General features: G+C 45.8%; 1 protein-coding gene across 7 annotated transcripts in view; it reads right to left on the bottom strand.

The window, feature by feature from the left end:
- The window catches only part of LOC143211683 (lachesin), an 84,184-nt gene that overhangs the window by 25,319 nt on the left and 37,031 nt on the right, over nucleotides 1-21,834 (bottom strand). The gene's annotated exons all lie outside the window — the stretch shown is intronic.

Genomic DNA, 21,834 nt, shown 5'->3' with positions numbered 1-21,834 from the left:
TGTGAACAACGTACAATGTTGAAGAAATTCTCGCGGATGATGTTTAGTGGTTTTTTAATCGTTGAATAACTTTGACGAGGAAGAACTCCGTTAAGCACAAAGGGGATGCTGTTACCAATTAACCTGCGGCAGACACCTCTTTGATCAAAATGCATGGCTTGTCTAAAAATTACAAGGTCTGACGCGGTCGCTTATGTAGCAACTCAAAGAACAGTTCGTCGGATTCTATTTGGAGTTTGATAAGTTGCTGCTGTCTATCCGAAGTGACGTAAATTAATTCGGGATCGGTCCTCGCTGGATTTTAATGAAATTGTTCGCCGAAATTTAATTAATCTCGTTCCGACAAAATTTGCGAGATTAGATCTCTCGGTACAGTCACGACTCGATCCAGATTCGATCTGGAGCATGCCTCTAGATTAGGTTTAGAGTTAGGCGAACACACTGCGAGAATCGCGAACAGTTTCGCTCCGCAGGAACTTACATGAAAAGCGGGTTTTGTACTTTTGGTTTCCTTTGCGGCAAAGCACCACGCCCAGCGCCCCGGATCGATTATACTTCGCGTTTGATTAATGGCACGCAAATCTATAAACGTTTCACGAAACGGGGGGGAATGTGTTGGCGAAACACGAACTCCCGGAATCGCAAATTCCTCTCGATCCAGCCGCGACGTTGTTCCTACGTGCTCCCTCTCCTAACGTCGGAATCGAAAATCCGGTTGCTTTGGTTAACTACAGGTCCGGGTGAAATAACTATTTCTGTGGCGAATACCTGGAAGTATCCGTGTTCAGCGTGCCTGGTCGAAAGTTGGCCGAGAAACGAGAGAGATAGAACTGGAGCGCGCGAAACCAGCGATTCGGAACGAGCAGCGAAACCAGCGCCAAAAATCCGAGCTGCGAAGATCGTCTCTTAAACTGGTGCTTTCAAACCGACAGCAGACTATTCTCTAATAGTCACGAGACTCCGCAATTCGACTACCATCGAAAACAACTTCCACGAACGTTGATCGCGAACGATTGAAACGAGTGTTCATGCATTTCAATGGGGTTCGACTGAATAAACATCGTTTATTTAACATATTTCTGGCCACAATTACCGACCGAATCCAACACTCGTCGCAGACCGTTCGAATTGGAACACGTCGAACAGAATTACCGGCGAAAATCCGAGCTTGTGACCTCGTCTCCTAAACTTGACATCGTCGAACAGGTACCAGACTATCGGATAATGCTCCCGATTTCGTGAAGGGAAGCTCCGTGCAGGATGCCGCGCCGCCATGAATTCTTTAACGAGCGCCACCGAAAACTCGAGCACGCCGAGCGTCGGTGTCGAATAATTGAAACGGAGGCTGCTCGATTTCGAAAATTCGCTGGGAAAACGAGCGCGAAAAGTTCGCAAATATTGGGCGACGAGGGTTCTGCGCGTTTTGATACGCATTCCCGTCGGCAGTGCAGAATCGACGTTCTACCGTCGGGGAAAAAAATGTCGCCCCTCGACGGACTATTAATTTCACGGCAGTCGGTGGGGCGCGATAAATTCTGTATTTGTTCCGCGGCCGCGCGGTTTTAATTAAGCCACGCTTCACGACGCTGCCTCTGCCGTGACCTCCCCCCCCATCGTTCCATTTACATCCCCGTTTAAATGATTATAAGTCGCAGGCGGGCGCGCATAATATATGAACGCCACGCCGCACGCTGCGAAATATCTCTTTAGAATTTAATGAATCGAAAATGAGGCGGCCATGAATACACATGGCCGTCTTGAAAGCTGTCGTCGCACCGTCGTCTTCGTTGTCGTCGACGCCTGTGGTACGTGATACCGTTTTCCCCCGGTAGGCGAAGAGGAAATCTCGAAAGCATGCCGCCCCGAAATCCAGACTATCCGCGTGTCTTGGGCTTCCACGGCGTTTCGGCTTCGTTTCCCTTCTGGAGGATGCCTGTTGCGTAACGGAATCCCAGCCACGACGTTCGCTCCCTTCCCACTCGACCCTTCGTGTCATATTCACGATTCCACGAGCCGCGTCCCAATATGTCCGCGAACGCTGTTCTCCGACCCCTCGCCTCTTCACCAGTTGCCCAACAACTCCCTTGTAAAGGGGTTGCTGCGGAACGTCTCTATGGAGCGGGTAGCATATACCCTCAACGGGACGTGTACAACGAAATTTTTGGGAAAAATCAGATTCGAATGCGTCAGGAGCACTATGACCGTGATCGCGATGGTCACTGACCGCATCACCACGGTCACTGGAACGATCCACGAGCCGCATCCCAATATGTCCGCCAGCGCTGTTCTCCAACCCCTCGCCCCTTCACCAGTTGCTCAACAACTCCCTTGCAAAGGGATTGCTGCGGAACGTCTCTATGGAGAGGGTAGCATATACCCTCAACGGGACGTGTACAACGAAATTTTTGGGAAAAATCAGATTCGAATGCGTCAGGAGCACTATGATCGATGGTCACTGACCGCATCACCACGGTTACTGAAACGATCCACGAGCCGCGGCCCAATACGTCCGCGAGCGCTTGTTCTCCAACCCCTCGCCCCTTCGCCACTTGCCCAACAACTCCCTTGTAAAGGGATTGCTGCGGAACCTCTCTATGGGGAGGTTCCTCAATGGAACGTGCACAACGAAACTACTCGGAAAGATCATATTCAAATTCGCTAGGAGTACTGTATGATCGCGATCGCGATGGTCACTGACCACGGCCACTGACCACAATCACTGTTTAAAGAAGACGGAAGAGAAGTGGCGATCTTCGAACCTCCTAAGCACGTCCTCCTAAGAGAAAGTTTTCTCCAGCAAGTAATGGTCACTTTGGAACCGGACAACTTTAGTTCCAAACATTTCTTCGTACCCCGAAAACTATACGAGCTAGGTTGCTTGTCTTCGGTGTGTTCGAGAGGATCGTCGTCACTCTTATAGATACCGATCGGCCAGCAGGGATGCTGGCTCCATATAGGCGAAAACTACTGAATGTATCGATGGTATTTTCCAACTAAATTTACTTGGTCCTCCGGCCACGTAAGACTAGCTCCTCGAGACCGAAGTTGTTGATTTCTTTTCTTCCAACTGTTGTGAACAAATCCTGCTTACAACGAAATGTGTGAAGATCAGGATCATTTTTTAAAGGAATGAATTTATTAACACGCACAGCAGAGTTGTGGACGTGAAAGTTGCTGGAAAACAGAAATACAGGAGAGCACGGTGGTTCTGGCAGTAATGCATTAAGTAAGGAAAGGAATTCAATTATAAATGTTGTCTCCTCCGTCGATACCGTGTATCAAATAATATTTAATACACGTACTAAAAATGGTCTGTGTAATTGCTTCAGCAGCTTTGATTGGACACTCGCTGGCAGCTGCATCAAACATTAACGCCAGCCGTCTCGCGTCAGTTAAAGCGCCACTTTACTGTGTCAATGTTTCAGCTCCGTCGAGAACGTGTACCGCGGCAAACACGGTTTTCTTCTGTATAATTATTAACAGTAATGTAACATGCGAGGCAAAGGGCCTCTAAAAGGACTCATTTTAATTGCCACGAAGGGGCTACCAGCCTACCCTCGTGAATTCACTTTCCGGGGACAATGTAGCAGAAGTTTGCAGAAACTTCGCGTATGTCGTAAGACATTATGTAACTCTAGAGAACTCCTTTGCGCCGGTATAATTCTGCACAATCATGAAACACTTTATCTTATACCTCGAAAATTCTCAAGTTACTCGGTGATGTAGCCTGGAGAGGCAGCTACGAAGCAGGTCAGAAAGCTGTCGAGTTGAAAAAATCCTTCTCGCAGCAGAAACTCGCGCCGCCAGCGCACGATTAAAACGTTAACAGAGCCGCGTGAACATTGTTTGTCAAACTGTGTAGCTCGTCTGAGAAGTTCTCCAGTTAATGGTCCCGTCGAGACACGGTGTGTAAGGATTGTTCGGCTGCTTCGTTCGTTGCGAAACGCAATCGCACGCGTAACCGACATAGTTCGATTAATTACCAATTCGCAATTCCAAACACGGTGAATTAAGAGGGAATTCATTATCATCAAATTCGCCGCATCGAGCCGTCGACGGAGCTGTTTCGGTGGGCGGCGACATTTAATGAATCCCTACAGACGATAGCATTATACTTGATTATAGTTAAAGGGTGGCACGACATGTGTTTCCTTGTTTGCCATGTGACTTCCGTTTGTTACTCCCTCCGAGACTAAACTGTTCCCAGAAGATATTCAAGCGATAATTACTCGACTCCGCGCGAATGGGACCCGGAAATATTTCCTTGGCCGCGTTGTGAACGCTCCGTCGCGACGAACGTCTTGAGATACGCGGCTTCCACGGCTCCGGGACTTCCGGTTATGGCAGCTTCCGGGTCCGCCTGCGGACTCACGTTGATGCACAGCCGTATCAGCGCATCGTTAGACTTTTGATGAAGCTACCAAGGCGAAACGGTGAAACAGTTTTCCAAAAGGGCGGCTTTATCCGACGGAAGGATAAACACCGAGTAGCCTCAGGCTCTCTCCCAAGATATTCTTCGGCAAATAAAGTTGCGCCAGGTATTCCCTCCTTAATTACGGTCACGTGAATAGCGTCGTTCTCCTCGAATACCACGCGCGTAAACTTCCCGTCCCTTTTTTGAGCGCCGCGGGAACAACGGCCGACAACGGCGAAACTCTCCGCCAAGTTACCGAGAAACTACACTAGTCAACTAAATTATGAGGCGCCCCTAAAATTATCGGGATAAGGGCTTTACACCCTATTTATGGTCCACAAAGTTTGCGTGCGCGATACAGAGCCGACTGTTTTTGTTGCCGACGTCATATTCCTCCTCGGATACTTCTTAAAAATAATGTATTGTAAGATGTTGTTTATACCGAAATGTTCCCGTTTCGCATACGGCAAAAATTGGATGGCCCGAGGAGAAATACAGGAAGACAGGAACTTTTTCAATATCTGGCCCCGCACAGATTCCAGCGGAATTGACTCGGAAAACTAGTCGGACACAGCGGCCGAATTCGATTCGACTTTCCTGTTATTCAATTATTGTTTATCTCTGATTCGGTTAATATTTATGAGCGTGGAGGTTCGGCGACGCGGTATTTCGTTTCCGCTATAATTTCATAGAAACCGATACGATGGAGAATGTGGCCGATCGGAAAACCGGTTATTCCGTGACCGGTGTTTATTTTAAGTGGACGCGTTCGGCAATGCCGGACGCGTTTGCCAGTGATATTTCGGCCGAGCATTGAATGCGCGCGGTTCGAGGCTCGGCTTTTTAACCGAATATTCTTGGAAACGGTGCGGAAGCGTGCGCGCACGCGTTTTATTTTATGTTTTCAATCGCTTTTGCGACCGCCCCGTCGAATTACTAATCGTTTTGTCAAAAGCTCGCTGCCGGGGGTTTTTCGCTGCATAAAGTTGAAAGCATTGTTTGAAAAAGACGTGCGTTTTTGCCGGGCGAATTTCCGCGGATCTCTATGCCGCCCGAAACACGTTTTTCGAAATATATATATATATATAGATATATAGAATATAGGTGTACATATATATCCGGACTTTTCAAGGCACGCGTTTTCATGAGAAACGGTTCGGAATTGGTCGATACTTTTTATTAGAGGCTGATGTATCGCTTCATTTTTATCTGCCCAGCAGTTGGCGAGCGATCCGCGGAACCCGTATTTTCACGTGACCGGCCCCAGCTCCGTTTTAAGGAGAAACTAAAACACGTTCAAATTTTTACAACTTGTCCGCAATGCGCTGGTCAAGCTTGCAGAAACTGTCGCGTAAAAAGCTACTCCGACAGATTATTCGCAAATGTCATTTTAAATCGCCGGGCGACTCTTTAAAATATGCAACACGTTCTCTTCTCTCGTATATATCAGTTCGGCGTCTGTCGGAACGGGTCTCTCTCGCAATGTCTCCTTCTATTTTCCAACCTTTTAGAAATTCTCGTCCTTCCTCGAAAAGGTTCGATTGCAAACGACTGCTCCGGACCCGGTGTCCCGAAGAAGTTTGAACGAATCGGCAACGTGTTTCTCCGCGTTTTTTTTTTCGAGTATTAAACTTTTCAATCACATTCCAGCTAAGTTGTTTTGATTAGTTCCGAAGAAAGTTACCTCGAGCTGAAGGTAGTTTAATACGATTTTATAAAGTTCCGCCTGACTAAAATTGTGAGGCGTTGTTTCCCGAGTGATTCGTGTAACGATGGCCCGACGCCACTTCACCTTGTGCTACGATACCCTCCACTTTTCACCCTTTGAACAGGACGGCGATTTTAATTCTAGTTTACGTGCAATCAAAAAATCATTAACAGCCACTATACGCCGCGCTCGTGGTCACTGACCGCGAAAACGGCGCGGTATATTCCCCATTAAGCGTTTACACCATTTTCCGGTTGCTGTCAATTAACTATTCAATTGCGCCACTCTTCTCCAACCTTGGTTTTCGATCGTTCAATCAAACATGGTAACTAATAATCTCTCAAGCCTCAAATCAAAAAATTATCTGGTCGCTGACCGCGAAAATGCCACATCGCGCATCTGCCTAAACGTTCTTATCATATCCCAATCACATTCAATTACCACTACATTGTTATTTCTGTACCCAGACCGCAGTACGTCACTCGCGCGAGCATAACACCTCGCGATAGCAAACGGGAAGTATCTCCACGCGCAATTCCCAGCTCCTTTACGCGACCATTGCGCCGAAATGGTCGTTCCGGGACAATTTGCCCTATGGTTGAACAGTGTGCAGATTTCAGCAAGCCGTCCCGGTGTGTCCAGTAGCAGCTGGGTACGTTTATCTGTCTCGGGACGCCGGTCTGTAACGGGTTCACGCTTATTGAGCAATTCCCCGATATGAATGCAGACGGAGGGTACCTGCGCGATGCCTTACATCGTATTCCAGCGTTCTCTTCGCTCCCATCGAGGTCGTGGATCGCGAGCCCACCCAATTACTAGGATACAGATCGTTAGCGATTTCCAAAGAGGCTCCCCCGTATACAATGCAAACTCGGCCACCAGCAACTTCCCTTTTCGATTCCCTTCCCCTTGTCTCTCTTTCCCCACTCTCACCTTCTCTCTCACCCTCTCTCTCTCTCTCTCTTCTGTGCTTGGCCAACCCCTTCTTTTCTCTTTTCTCGGGTGAAACGCTTTCACCGATCCCGTCGCGTAACAAATCGCGTAACAACACGGAAACCCCCCAGACGACGACATCGACACCGGCACACCGTCGTCCTAGTCGTCGTCGACACCGACACAAAAGCGATCGCACGAAAATAGAACGGCAGCCTCGTAAAATATGATATAAAAGAGGTAAGTGGAGAGTCGAGTTACGTAAAAGGTCGTTGAAAACGACACGGAACGCACGCGTCAAAGGCGATCGTGCCCGCTTTGATTCCGACTGGCCTGTAACGATGTTGCGAACCCGCGGCAGCATCGTAAAACCCCTTGTCGGCGCGCGGCAAGCCAATAAACGCGACTCCCCAAGCTATATATACACACATCGTTCTTCTTCGGCTTTTTTTTTTAGTTTTTGTTGTTCACCCTCCCAGCGCAATCCACTCATTCTCTCTCTCTCTCTCTCTCTCTCTCTCACTCTTTCTCTTGCCCTCGCTCACGCTCTCGAAATCTGGCACGCGATCGATGTAACGAACGATCGGCGCCGTTACATTCGCCGCGCGAGCACTCGAGGATGCCCCGAGGGATGATTTCTCCCTGCCGATGGAAAATTAATTCGCTGCCTTCTCATTGAATCCGAGCCATGTCAGGATCCACGATTTTCTTGCCGCTCCATCAGCCGGAAATACTCTGCTCGACGTTTATACTGAACCGGGCTGGTTGACAGGCAGAAAAATCTGTGGGCTGTCCGGTCGCAGGATGTTTAACATGTTGACGTATAATGACGCCTTCGGTAAGGCTTTCTTATTTTATTGTACGTAGTGAATTAAAAAATATAGGAATATCCTGCTAGGGCTGCTTTGATTGTATAGAATGAAACTGTAAAATCAACTCTCTCTACGAAATCACAATTTTAACCAAATAAAAGAGGTTCAAGAACGTGGGATCCAACAGCTCGAGTTTTCTCGAGACGTTAGAAGGATCAGTTACATGAAAAATTAAAAAATCGTGACCTTTCATGAGAAGGTTATTCATTTTTAAAATGTGTACGAATACTTTGTACATTTTTGTTCATTTCTAAAAGCTGTGCGAATACTGTAGCTTGTACACCCACTGTAGCTTAAAAGATTAGGTTTTAAAATCATGTAAAATCTATTCCAGGGATTAAGAGGAGAGTATGATACCCGCACGTGGCCACGGGAAATTTATTTCAGGGGACGGCGAATTAATTTCCACAGCTAATAATTCAGTCGTTAAGTAATTCGAGAATAATCACGTCGACGCACGTGCAGTTCCGGCTACGTGGCCGCAACTTCCGTCGGGCGAGAAGTCTCGCAAGCCGCGCTTGTTCTTGCGAAACTGCCATTTTCTTGCCTTTAAATCGCGCCCGCCGCATTATTATTCATGAACTGAACAAACTGTCGTATTGTCTGTTGCGCCGCCTGGCTGACCCAGTCGTTGACTCGCTCCACTGTGGTCGCGTCTCCGAGTAAAACGCCTCCTACACTCCGGGCGTCTCCCGGATCAATTTTGAAACAGCTTCGGACCGGAATAGAAGCTTCCGAGCGGATGGGTCGACGCGGATTCTCTGTTATCATTCTCGCCTGGAGGAAATTCATTGGTCGGCGGACAACCCGGCGAAGAATGGGAGATGAACAATGATAAACACACTGCTGGGTATCGAGGCGAATTCTTGTGATCGAGAAATTTTAACCGGGCTAATGGAATTTTATTTATTGCAGTCGTGGCTACGCGCGATAAAAAAAAATCACCCTGGAACGCGGCGCATTCTATTGAATCTGCCGCTTTCAGGATTATTCGATGCTTTCGCGCGAGTTTCGGTATTTGGAAATTGAATCGGCGGGGAATGGCGGTAATGCAGTGGTAAGTAGACTTCAGTGTAGGTAATCGAGATTCTTAACCGTTCCCACTCGCAGCAATTTTAACTCGAAAATTATACATCTCTTCCTACCCAGATTTTTTAAATTTTATGTGTTGGGTTGGCAAATGAGTTCGTTCGGTATTTTAGGCTGGAATAAATCACAAATACCGAACGAACTTATTTGCCAACTCAATATATGAAATTTTCTGCAGCGGAAAATTCCTAATTTTAGGATGCCGTGGATATCCGGTATTCTCCCAATTTATCGATCAGATCGACAAACAGTGCAATAATTAAAAGTCTCCGGACCCCGAACTCCCTTTAAAAATAGTGTTCCAGTCACAAATTAAGGCGGCAGCGAAATTTCAGAGCGGCGATGCGCACAACTAATGAGGGCTATTTGCAACTGCAACGGCTACCTTTAATGAGAGGCAAATCTGCAACTGCAGAGCCAACAGGCCAGCTATTTGTTCGATTCCCGGTATAGTTCGCTGGAAGCTAACCCGTCAATTACAAGAAAATCGTCGGCACAGGATCCGAATGTTTCCGACGGCATTCAAGGATCCCCGCAGATTTCTCGCAGGTTGGCCTACATACAAGCTGAGGCGGAAATACTTCTACGCGAAAAACAAGGAAAAAATAAGTATAACACAACAAGAGAAAAAATGTTGTTGCTGCTTCCGATTTCCGGGCCACCCTGTATTTAGCATTCCAGTTGCGGCGGAAAGAGAACAAACGGGGGTGCGCGGTTTACGGAGAGACACGCTCATATCTCGACGATGATCGTTTCACGGGATTTCGGAATATTTCGATCGGGAATGGGGGCTTGGAGAATGGGGGATGAAGAAGAAGAGGGGCGAGCAAGAAACTGGGCGGCTCGCCGCAATCCGACTTGCATCGATATAATTAGATTTACGTCGCTCCGGCTCGTCTCTGTTGAACGGATTCCAAATATTCCTGTAAATTACGGGCAAAAAGGCGGCCGCGACCCGATTCAGAGACCCATGATTCTATTCCCACCGGTAACCCCTTTCTCGGGACGTTATACCGCGTCGCTACTTTTCAGCGGAAAACTGCAACCGTCGCGGATAAAGGGAGATAAATAGATAGAGCGCGGTGAAAGCGGTGGTGGGGGGGGGGCGGTGCGGGGGTGGGAGAGAAAAAAAAGGCAGAGAGACGGATATACGGGACAGGGATGGAGGGGACGAAATGGTAGAGGGGAAAAAAAGGTCGGTCGCGGCGACACGCATTCATAAACGCGAAAGTTTCGAGCATTGCAATCGGGATAAAAGCTTCAAAGACCGGCAAGTGCTGTCACGTGGCGCAATGGAACGCGGATTATCAGAGTACCGTTTAACCAAAATACCCATTACCGTAATACCGTCGGCATGAAGTGGCAATTCGAAAGAATGGGGATACCGCGATTCCGCTGCGGACAAAAAAAAAAAGAAGAAAAATAGACGCGGTTGAACCGCCGCGCCGCGGGGCCTGGAATGTTGTCGCGCTTATTATTCAGAGTCGACGAATGGCCCGATAATGGACGGAAACAACGGTACTTCGCGAAATTAAGGCGCTAATTCGAATGTTCGCGTTTTAATGAGCGAGTTCGCTGGTTGTTTCTAGGATCCGCCCTTCCGGGGGTTGGTTTTTGTACTTCGGAAATTGGACAACCCCGAGAGTCCATAATAATAGCTATAGTCGGCCTTTGTTGTACTGTGCTGTTGCTAAATTAGTCTGTAAACGTGTATAATGCAGAAGCTGGCGCAGCTCTGTGACAGAACAATTCAGGCGCTTTAAAGAAGCTTTCGCTTTGTTCGTCGTTGAATGGCTCAATGATGGTGGAGCAGTGCGTGTAATTTAATATGTGGATTAATTGAAGAGGCACAAAGGGAAAAAAATAACTTCTCTCGCGACGGGGTGTCAGTTTCGCTGGCGCATCAACGGGGTTGAGCGAATTACCGTCGAAGCTGGTTCCATACCGTGCCGCCGGTTTTAATAAACTGCGAGAAAGTAAATTGTACGTCGTGTTGGCGGCGCGCAACAACGACGACAGAGAATGGGAGGAACGGGAAGAGAGAAGGAGAGAGAAAGTGCCTTGGTAAAAAAGAATTGCAGTAATTGGACGGCGAAGTTTCTGCTAGTCCGCCTTGCTTACGGGGCCACCAATTTAGAAGTCGACGCAACTTTCACAAAGAAAAGGGGACCGGTTCATCAGGAAAATGCGAAAAACACATTCAACAGAGTTCCACCCTTATCCCTCGCCCTTCCTTCCTTCCTCTCCGACCTGGTGCATCGTTGCAACTGCGCCCCGAAACGCAGCCGCCCTCGGTGTTCCTTTTTTCTCGCGTCACGAATTAAAGAGCTCATTATTATTCCGGCCCGGCCGTAACACGACTCACTTTGGTTAATAAAAAGTTACTCAAGCTTAATTAAGAATTAAATATTTCAGCTTTCATAACCTGCCCCTATACCGCGCGTAATTGCGACGTCGTAAAAATTTTTAAACATTCCCGACATGGCCGTATAATGCCGCTGTGTATTCTTTATGCGTCCCACGGACCGCAGTCACGATGCAACGAGATTTCAGTTGTGTTCCAGATAACTTTGTGCACTATCCTTTTACGGCCACGCAACGGAAGAAAAAAGGAGAAACTGTTGCGTAAACATCGCCTGTATCCGACGCGACGGCGAAATATCGAATCGCAAATAGAACACAGGCGGAATAGAACGAATTTTAATTAGACCACGCGCATTACGTTGCGTGCACCATAACTCTACGCTGCTCTAGTACGCGATTTGAACCGGTTCGAAGATTTACTTCGCACAGTTTTATAACGGTCTATCAATAAATTCTGCGAGACCAGTTTATACACGCGTCGGTATATTTACCGAATAAAATTTAATCTCTATAATCCGGGCTGAAGGATGATCGGGAACGGGCGCAGTTGTTTCAACGTGCTGTGAAGTTTTCATCCTAACAGGATTTTAAGACGGAATTAAACGGAGAATTGTATGCGGATTTTTCGTCGGAGGTTCATAAATATTCGTCGAGCGGCTGCGACAGGTCTGTCACAATGAAATAAAGACTGAACATTCATAATCCAGTTATCAGTATTAAAAACATGTATGATAGTTCCTGAAGGAGTACCAACATCTTCAACTAATCCTGTCTAAAGACTGCTGCGAATTTGTTTGTCGATGCGAGGCGTGTCTGTAGTTCGTTTTGAATGCGAATTACTGGCAGAGTCGGCGAAAATGCTCGGGATATATCCGCGTGTGTGATTGCCGGTTAACCAGCACAGACAAGGCGTGAAGGATCCCGGGGTCTCGCCTAATCTGTTTAGTTTGCCGGTGTTCATCACCGTGCATTACCGAAGACGATCAACATTTATAGAACGTCTTCTTGTTACTTCTGCTTGCGATGCACACTCGCGAAGTTTGATCGTTAAACTCCGGGAACGCGCCGTGTTTATTACAAGACGCGGCTCGCCTGCCACACACTTATGTAAATGATGGAGGCAGGGAGCGTTGGTAGCGTATTCGGCCGGTCCAAAAACCGCTCACTATCCCGGGCCAATATTTCCAGTCGAGGAAGCAGTTCCATTTACAAGTTCGTTAGCTCGTTCGACCACTGCTTTTAGGGGTGGGCGAGTACCCGAAAATCTGCGGTATCAGAGTCGGGTTTTGATGACTCGGGGCGCGTCGGTTCGGGTTTTGATAACTCGGGGGCGCGTCGGTTCGGCTTTGACGAGTCGGGGCGCGTCGCATCGGAACCAGGTTGCCATCTGCGAGTCTCGCCAGGCTCCTGACCCTTCCGTCCTCGCCCAGCTGTGCTTCGGAGCCCGCCTTTGCTTCCCCCACTCTTTCCACTAACGCTGACTCGTGAGCTAAGTTAGCTTGCTCCACGTGGTACGCATCAGCGTTAGTGGGAAGAGTGGGGGAAGCAAAGGCGGGCTTCGCTGCGCAGCTGGGCGAGGGACAGAAGGGTAAGGGGCCTGGCGAGACTAGAAATATGGCCGGGACCCTTCGGATACCCGAAATTCCCGGGTACCTGAGTATCTCTAATTTGAAAATATCCAACCCGAATTTTCGGGTACCCGCCCGTCCCTGTTTTCCGCCGTTCCCCTTCCCGGTACCCTAAACCCCACACTTCTTCACAAAGCGCTTTGCAGAAGTGCAGCCATGCACCGAGCACATTTCTGACATCGTCCGGCCAAAGGAGCTTCTTCTATTCGACGATGGTATGAAGAGGATCTCGTATAGAGGACAGCAATCTCGGGGGGATAAGTCTAAATGCACATAGACTTCCTTCGGACCAGCGTTCAATTAGAAGCGAAATTGCAAAGGACTTTTACCCCCGACGCAACGGCCGGCCAACTTCATTATCTCGCTTCACACGGCCCCGTAAAATGCAAATCCGAACGATCCTTCGGTACCGAGTCACGCGGTTACCTTCTGCGCTACCTTGTTGCGTTGCATTCGCTTTAACGCGCCGTTTCGCTGCTCTTTTTGACCCACAGGCTCGTTCGCTCGATGAGAATTACCTTAAACCGCGATCGAAAATTCCGAGCATGTTCGCGGCTGCGACTCTAAACCCTTTAATCGAGGATCACGTGCTAATTCGTTATTTTATGAAGTACACTTCCGAGGCACTCTGTATATGGGGGTTAAACAACAACCCCAAGAGAAAATATTAAACTGTATTAGTCTAATTTATTAGCTCATACCCGAAGTTACTTTTGCTGAAACAACTGTGTCCGCGGAACAGTGAATTATAAGTTTTTAAAATGATTATTTTGATCAAATTTCGTCCGAATTTACCTAGACTGAAGATGGAATAATGTTTTGGATATCCTGGTGTGTTCGGCAAGATTAGTTTTCTTTGATAAGGATACGTTTAATGTGACTGGAGGGTGGTTTTCGCAGTCAAACGGGAAATTTTCCTATTTATTTGATTTATACGCCGCTTGGATTCCTAACGAAGTAAATATTAGGTTGGCGCATGCGGACCGACGGTTTCACGAATAAAATTTCAGCCAGCCGTAGTTTTGTTCAAACACGGTGCGTTTAATCAAAAGAAGATCCACAACGATTCTGTACAGCGTTCATTAACCCAGTTTTATCGGGACAACAAAATAAAAAGACAACCTACGGTGCTGAAGAAACGGAAACCAATCCTATTGTGCGCTAATGAGAGGTTCGCGCCGAAAAAGACTACGGGGACACTGTAATCCTCCACGAATTTCACTGTTTATTGACATATTTAGTCGAACCAATGCACAATAGGAATCCTCCCACAGGATCGTTACTTGTTTTTACTTCGCCAACGTAATATTTCGTAATATACAACGGTCTTCGCGAAACCACGAATACAAAATCTCGTAAACAGATTTCATACGTTCCCGGGAAGCTGTGTATTATATCACGTTCAAGCAAACGTGTTAAGCGAAATGTAGCACGTGTCCGACACTGGTAACGAACGTGTTACGGTTTTAAATGTTTAACCGTTTCGCATAGGATGGAATCAATTAATCGCTGCGGAACGCGCGCGGAATCATGGGAAAATTAATTTGATGAAATAAGCGATGACCGGTGTGTTGCGGTTAAAAATTTCATCCGATTGTTTCCCAATCTGTAGATAATATTTCTGAACGAATTCTCGTCGAAATAACATAAATCATTTTCATGAGGAGGAAAAACGTTGCGGAAACGAATGTGGACGCTTAATTTGCAAGTCCAATTGGACGTAGCGTATCAAGTTGCAGAATCAAACAGCTGATGCTACATTGTATTTTTAATGAGCCTCGCCGCGTAACGATCCTCGCTCGATCCTTCGGTAAATTAGTACAAAAATATATATCTGCATAAAATAATCAACGAACTGTCGAGCGCAAGGACATTCAACCGCAGACAATGTAATGGAGAGAAAAGCGATACCAGAGCGGAAAGAACCAATTTAAAAGACTGGCAAAATATTGAACTTAATTGAACATCAACAATTTGCATACGAGAGCTAAGAAATATATTTCCACTAGAATGGAATGCCAATTACGATCCAACTTCATTTCATAATTAATGAAAATGCGACAATTTCCCGAACACAGCACACGTCGCATAAAAAGGCCTAGTCGCGTGCCTTTGAAATACCGAATGAACGTCTAATGCATCAGTAAAGATCAGCGCAGCGGCCCCATAAAACCGCCATAAGCCAGCGAACCAGCCGAGCTCATCAAAGGAAAGCATAACACAGCGTTCGGTGTGCAGCATCGGAAAGCAATGGACTTCTATCGGTTCGGAGGCGTCGCATTCAATTAGAAGTTAGGCTGCTCTTAGGATTGCGAGGGTGTTCGGGACGGAGGAGGTGCGCGAGGGGTAGAAGGTCGGTTTCATTATCTCGTTCCCCCTAACGGAGCACGCAATGAAATTTTATACGGTCGGTCCAGCGAGCACGTAGCGACAATAGAAGTAGCGTGCGAATTGTTCGACGGCGACCTTCCTATTGATTTCCACCTGCGTCGCTTTAGCTCGACCTCACCCTCTTTCTACCCCTAACCCTTCCCCGCATTCTCTCATCTCTATCTCTCTCTCACTCTACGATTCTACCGTGCTTCTATCCGTGGGCTGCGACCGCACAATTATTGCGTAACGCGGCTGCCGTGCCGGAGGAAGACAAATAACGCGGTAATAACTCCGTGAATATCGCGAAAAAAAATGCGAAACCGGCAGCATCCGCTCGGTTTCGACGGCGAAACGAGCTTTCTATGAGCCCCCGCTGCTCGCAACCCCGTAATATTTTTCCACGCGTACGCGGGGACGAACAAACGGCCCCGCGAACCCGTAAGAATCAACGCGCTCTGATTTTTTCGTTCCGCGAATAACCGACCGCCCATTGTTCTACTACCACCCTTAATTCTACCCCGCGCGACTTTTTAGCGGGATTATGGCCGGCCTCCCCGGTTATTCCTTGGAGATTGGTAACTGATTTCTAGTTTTGGTGAATTATTCAAAACAATCTGAATCTCCTTTTCACGAAAGGACTTTTAATCATCAAGTATTGATCATTATTAGGATTGAATAAATTGTGGAGTTCTTTTGACGAATTAATTGCTCCGTCGCCAGACGGTATTTTTGTGTTCGACGCTTTGGATATTGTATTTTAATTCGCGCGAGCTCCCGGTCGAAATTCTACGAGACAGGTTATAGAGATCGGCGTGAGATGGGAACAATAGATAACAGTTCATTGAAAAGGTTTGATTTGTATAGTCACAGCGGTGAGCACAGGAATCGCGCCGCTTTGAAAACACCGATGTTTTTCGATGTAGCTCCCACAGGTGCGGTAACCGTTCACGTCAAAATGCAATTCTGTTGTATCAGATTATGTAGAACCATCGAAAGAGCGTGTTAAAACAATTCCGCGTATCTACCATACTGTTGACGTGCTACTAGATATCCGATGGAGTACATTTTCAGAGAACAATACGCTTTCATTGTCACCGATTAACCTCGTTCCACCGTCACAAATATTAGGACGTCTATTGGTTCTGTAAAAAAGATTTACAATCTGTTCACGAGTTTCGGTTACGTGGAATTTTATTAAAATCAAATGGTCCGACAGTGATTTTCCTATCCCACCATATCTGTCCATAAACTTCACGTGTATTTAATCGTATCAAACCTGGCGGAATAAAATGTTTTACGAAACTTCGTTTCGCAGGCTTCTTCTGCAGTGAATCGATTAAACGTGCTAAGGTTTGTTTCTGGAATGAGAGTCTTTGTCCTCCTGTTCCACGGTTAATTAACTTTTAAATGAAATGCATTCGAGTTACAGTATATTCATCTGCGCCGATGAATGTTTGCACGCGTACAATTGATACGTATTACATTCACATGGAAAGCCATTGCTGTGCTTCAAAAACTCCAATTGCTATGAGGATCTGGAGTGCAGTTAAAATAATACCAAGAAAAACATCCTGTAAACGGGAGCCAAGTTCCTATGGCCGTAAAAAGTTGCGAGATCAAACATAATACGGCCAAGTTCGTTAGCTTAGATATACCTCTTGCAATACTGAAAAAAGCGTTTGTAAAAATTAGTTTAAAAGAACGCTATTTAATTTTGAAGGAGTTACATGGAGGGCTGAATTATTCAAACTTGGCCGCTACCTAACACCTTTCATGGCCATTGGTTTAAAAAGTAACGTTTAAAACACATCTTTTAAATTTTCGTTATTGACCCAGCTAAGAAACTAGTAAAAATCAGTTTTTACTATTTTTTTTCGCAATTCCGACTAAATGCATTTTTTCAAAATATTTTTTAGTCGTCATTTACTACACTAATTCTTCTAGCCTTACAGAGAAATTGAAGTCGTTTGGTCCATTCATAAGAAAGTTATTCTGGTTTAAAGTGTGTTGACTCAGTTATGCTCGTTAGTGTAACAAGTGTACGAAATTACATCTCTCCATCTGCCTCCAGTGCCTCTAAAAAACGGCTAAGTTGTTTCGTGTAAAAGGAGGTAGTGCGAGAACTTGGCTGGTGCACTACCGTGCACCTAGATTACTAGACCGCGGATCTTGACGCAAAATGAAAATAGTCTGCATCGATTGCAAGAAATAGAAACTAACTTTGCTATAAATGCATAAAGATCCGCAGTTGAAATAATCACTGTCAATTCCACGGTGTTAGAGACAGTTCTCCAATTCACGTTATCTTCGTAACACTGAATAAATAATGGCGTCAATCACACAATTGTCCCCTGATGAAGTGAGTGCTATTTTGGTCGAGTGGCGCATAAAAGTTCTAGTTTCTACGAAGTAACCCGAAAAGGAGGGTAGTTAAAATAATTACTTTCAATCCTGCGGTGTCACGAGCAGCTCCGTAATTCGCGCTATTGTTGTGATAGCGTATAAATAATGGTGTAAATCCGGAGGTGTCCAATACTTACAGGGGCGTACGTGTGGTCGCACGTTGGCCCGTCCAGTGTATCTTGATAATATTAATTCGGACACGTACCCCGTTCCCTCGGCCTCATCCCCGTGTCCCGTACACGTCCTCGCCGGGCTAATTGCCCGTAACGCGGAATGCTTACACACAAAACACACAGGCGAGCGGTGGGAACGCGGCTTAATGAAACGGTAAGCTACGCACTTTAACGGGTGTGTGGAACTGTCGCGTGCGCGAGCGCGAGAGAGGGAGACCACGGGCTCTTTCGTATTTATGAAAGCAGACGGGGTGCCTATGCATTATGGAATTTCGTTATGAAGCATTAATTTCAAACTAAGCGGGCCGATCTACCCCTCGCGGCTCCTCTGTTCTTCCATTCGGAATCCCGACTACGAGACAACGAGCGGTTATCAAGCAGTTCTCTTTGAGTCGTTAGACATTCCTTCCGCTTTGCCAGCAAGATCAAAAGATATTGACTTTCATTCATTACGCTTGCACTTTTCCATTCCCAAGCTGAATCTTACGCTACGAACGCGAAATAAGCTGGACCTTCATTAAGGATGGCACAAGAAATTCGAAATCCATCAATATATTGGCAATGAAAGCCATTCACGAGTATATTTTGCATTAAAAAAGTAGATTAATTTAAAAAGCTTTCGTTTAATTAGTGAATTTCATGTTATATTTGTTTTTTAATCATTGTCTTCATATTATAAAAACTGGTAAGTGACTTTTGCGAATAATTGTACCCTCTGATTGTAGCTATATTCAGTTGTCGCGTTTCCATGCTAGTGAGAAGGACAACACGATAAATTTGACGTTTTGTAACAGTTTATAATTTTTTGCTCTGTAACTGTTTAGTGAATCCTAAGAAATTTTGTTTCAAGTGGAATTTTATGAATTCTCCATAATACTTAATCGGTGCAGTGAATCGAACTCAAATAAGTAAAAAAACTTAGTAAGAATTATATCTTGTCAAGTTTTCCAAAATTTTGTTGCGCTTTTATATGCCTCCAGAACATCCTTAAACCTACTTTGGTAGCTACGAATATATTTTTGTCCGACTTGTCTGGCCATAGGCTGTCCTATTCTACTGATAGCAAAAATACGCACGGAAAATCGACTCTAACTATGCAATTTTTTGATGTAGGATGAATAAAAAAATATGATTACATATTTGAAATTCTAACGGGAACAATGTAAAAACTTTCTCACTCGATCTTCGATCTACAAAAATCGGAATGTTGGTAATTAGATTACAGCGCGAACAATCGCTCTAAAAGCTGCAACTTCCGCGGATTTTTCTCGACCTGACCGATCGGCTAGTTCAATCGTAGTTTTTCCTCGGTGCCGGTTCTCTTTGCATTCAATTACACACACCAATTAGCTTAAGCAAATTCGTTACACTTTTCCACGGCGGATTACGGAACTTTTGTTTCGCCGGGAATCATTACTTTTTCCAATTATAAAGACGCCCGCGTCCGCTACGTCGTACGACGTAGGGAAACTTTCCAGCTTATAGTTTCCATTGAGAAAAATTCCGGGAAAAGCAGACACATTCCTCAGGCGGCGGAGGAGCGAAACTTCGGCCGCCGTTTCGCGGACGGCCCGCTGAAAGTATCGCGCGCCAAAGCTCGCGTTGCTTTGGTTAATTCCCGCGGTCCTGGCCAGGTGAAGCTACTTTGTTTAACGAAGGCAATCGCAGGTACCTCATCTCGCAACTTTCAAACTCTTTCGAAGAACGCAGGGTAAAACGAGATCTGTCTTCGACCGTTCCTATCCATTTTTTCCCCGGGAAATTTCATTATAACCGGCCTGGCCTCTTTTCGACTGACGTCAGCAGCTTATTGGGTCGCTCCCGACCCGCACGGGTTTCCTACGTTTAATTAAGACGAACCTGCGAAGACTTTGGTTCCTGCCTTGAAAAAACTGCTTTGTGCATGCAATACCAATCTAATTAGAGCTGTATATATACAGTGGGTAACGAAAGTATTCGAACGCCCTTTAAGACAGAATAACTTTTTTATAATTGCATCAGACGACCTGATCTTTTATAATCAATTAGAAGTATTGGTTTATGAAATGATATGCAAAAAAGATTTTCCAAAAATTATAATTTACAAGGTTACATGGAAAAATAGAAAAGGCATCTTTTAAAACTTTTTTTTGGGGGCCCTTAAAGAAAATTTAAAATATATGTTTTGTAGGTGCCATATTACCATTTGGAAATGTGATGGAAATGCGTACTTTGATTTTGCATATTTGATAGGTCAGAAAGCTCTAGAAGGCAGGAAATGACGTTCGAAATGTCAGCTGTCAAGATATACCATTATTTTGCGATCTAGAATAACTTTAATTAATAACAAATGGATAGGGAATGGCATCTCTACACGAGAAACGAAATAGCTTTCCGAACGACCTAATAGAGTGCACCTAATATAAACTTCTACGACAACACAGAAATTTCCAGTCAAATATTAGGTACTTGACGAGAATGCCCCACAATGCGACGACAGTAAAAATAAAGCTGCAGGCGGGTAGTTAATTATTTCGAGAGAGCCATCTCTCCCAGGGGTTGGTCGACCCCTTTGGACGGGGAAAATGGCGGTGCGCCGTGTATAATGCGAGTTATTAGCTGTTATCGTGGCTCGTGAAAGCTTCTATCGAAAACAATGCAAGGGAAACAGTGGCGAGGAGAGTACAAGAGACAGGGGTGGAGCAGTTAAAAATCCTGTGTCACTCGAGGCTCTCCAGCTTTTAATCCCATTTCATCCCGCGGTCCGCGAATAAACCTTCCGTTAGGCTGAATCGGGACAAAACTGAACCTTCGACCCTCTCATCGCGCTCCTTACTTCAATTAAATCTTCCTTCGGAACCCCTTCTACGTGTCTTTCCCGTCGTTCCCATCGTCCGTACTTGTAATATCGTTGGCAAATTAAAAGGATCTATACCGCGGCGAGTATAATACTCCACCCACCCTCATCGACCCCGTAACAGACGATATCGGAACCCTATATACAGAGAACGAGCGTGCGCGAGTAGTTTTCCCTCGTCAGTCACGCCTACAGTCGCAGTTTCGAGACGGATCGTCGGAAAAATCGCGGATTTGATGCATTTATAGTGCACGGGAATGCGCTCCGCACAATGCGGATGATGCTCTCTCCCTCTCTCCCGTCTGGTAGAGCTTGGCAATGTTCTTGTTCTCCTTTTAACGAAATAAAATCTATATCGAAACGAACAAGTCCCTCCGTAACCCCTGTTCCCCTAAATTAATCCGCGGAACATCAGAACCCATCGCAATATTCCCGATCATTATGCGTCTCCGGTTATTAAACACGTAATTAATATCCGACGGATGGAAATATTGTAAAACTCGACGAATATGGTTACATTATCAGGAGGTAATATATATTAATATACACGTACACGAGCTTTTATATTAATTCACATCATTTAAATACTTTCGTGGAAATTCTCCGCGAGTTATTATATTACACTTTGCAATGGTACAGCGACTCCGAAGTGGCACTGAACGTGATCACACCGTTCCGAGATAATTAGCTAAATTTGTTTCTATTTAACGGATCGTTAATGTACACGTACCAGCAGAAAACTCTGTTTCACATTTCCCGCGTCCGACGGAACTGCGGGAATTCTTTTATTTTCAGTAACCAAATCAATTAGCAAATGTTTGCAGCTCTTCTTTTCGCTTGACAAAGAATGGACAGAGTGCGAAAGGTTGAGATCAGACCAAACAGACAAATTGTACACACTGTTCGGAGCGCGCCGGGAAAATCGATACGCCCAACCCCTCGACAAGGGACGGACCAATAAATCACTAATCGACGAAAGAAATATAACAAAACATTTAATTCGTGCAAAGCCACCGTGTCAGCAGGGCGAATCCAAGACAC

This window comes from Lasioglossum baleicum, chromosome 8 (genome assembly GCF_051020765.1).
Source record: "Lasioglossum baleicum chromosome 8, iyLasBale1, whole genome shotgun sequence".
Classification (NCBI taxonomy): domain Eukaryota; kingdom Metazoa; phylum Arthropoda; class Insecta; order Hymenoptera; family Halictidae; genus Lasioglossum; species Lasioglossum baleicum.
This window is presented reverse-complemented; position numbering and strand designations above follow the sequence as displayed.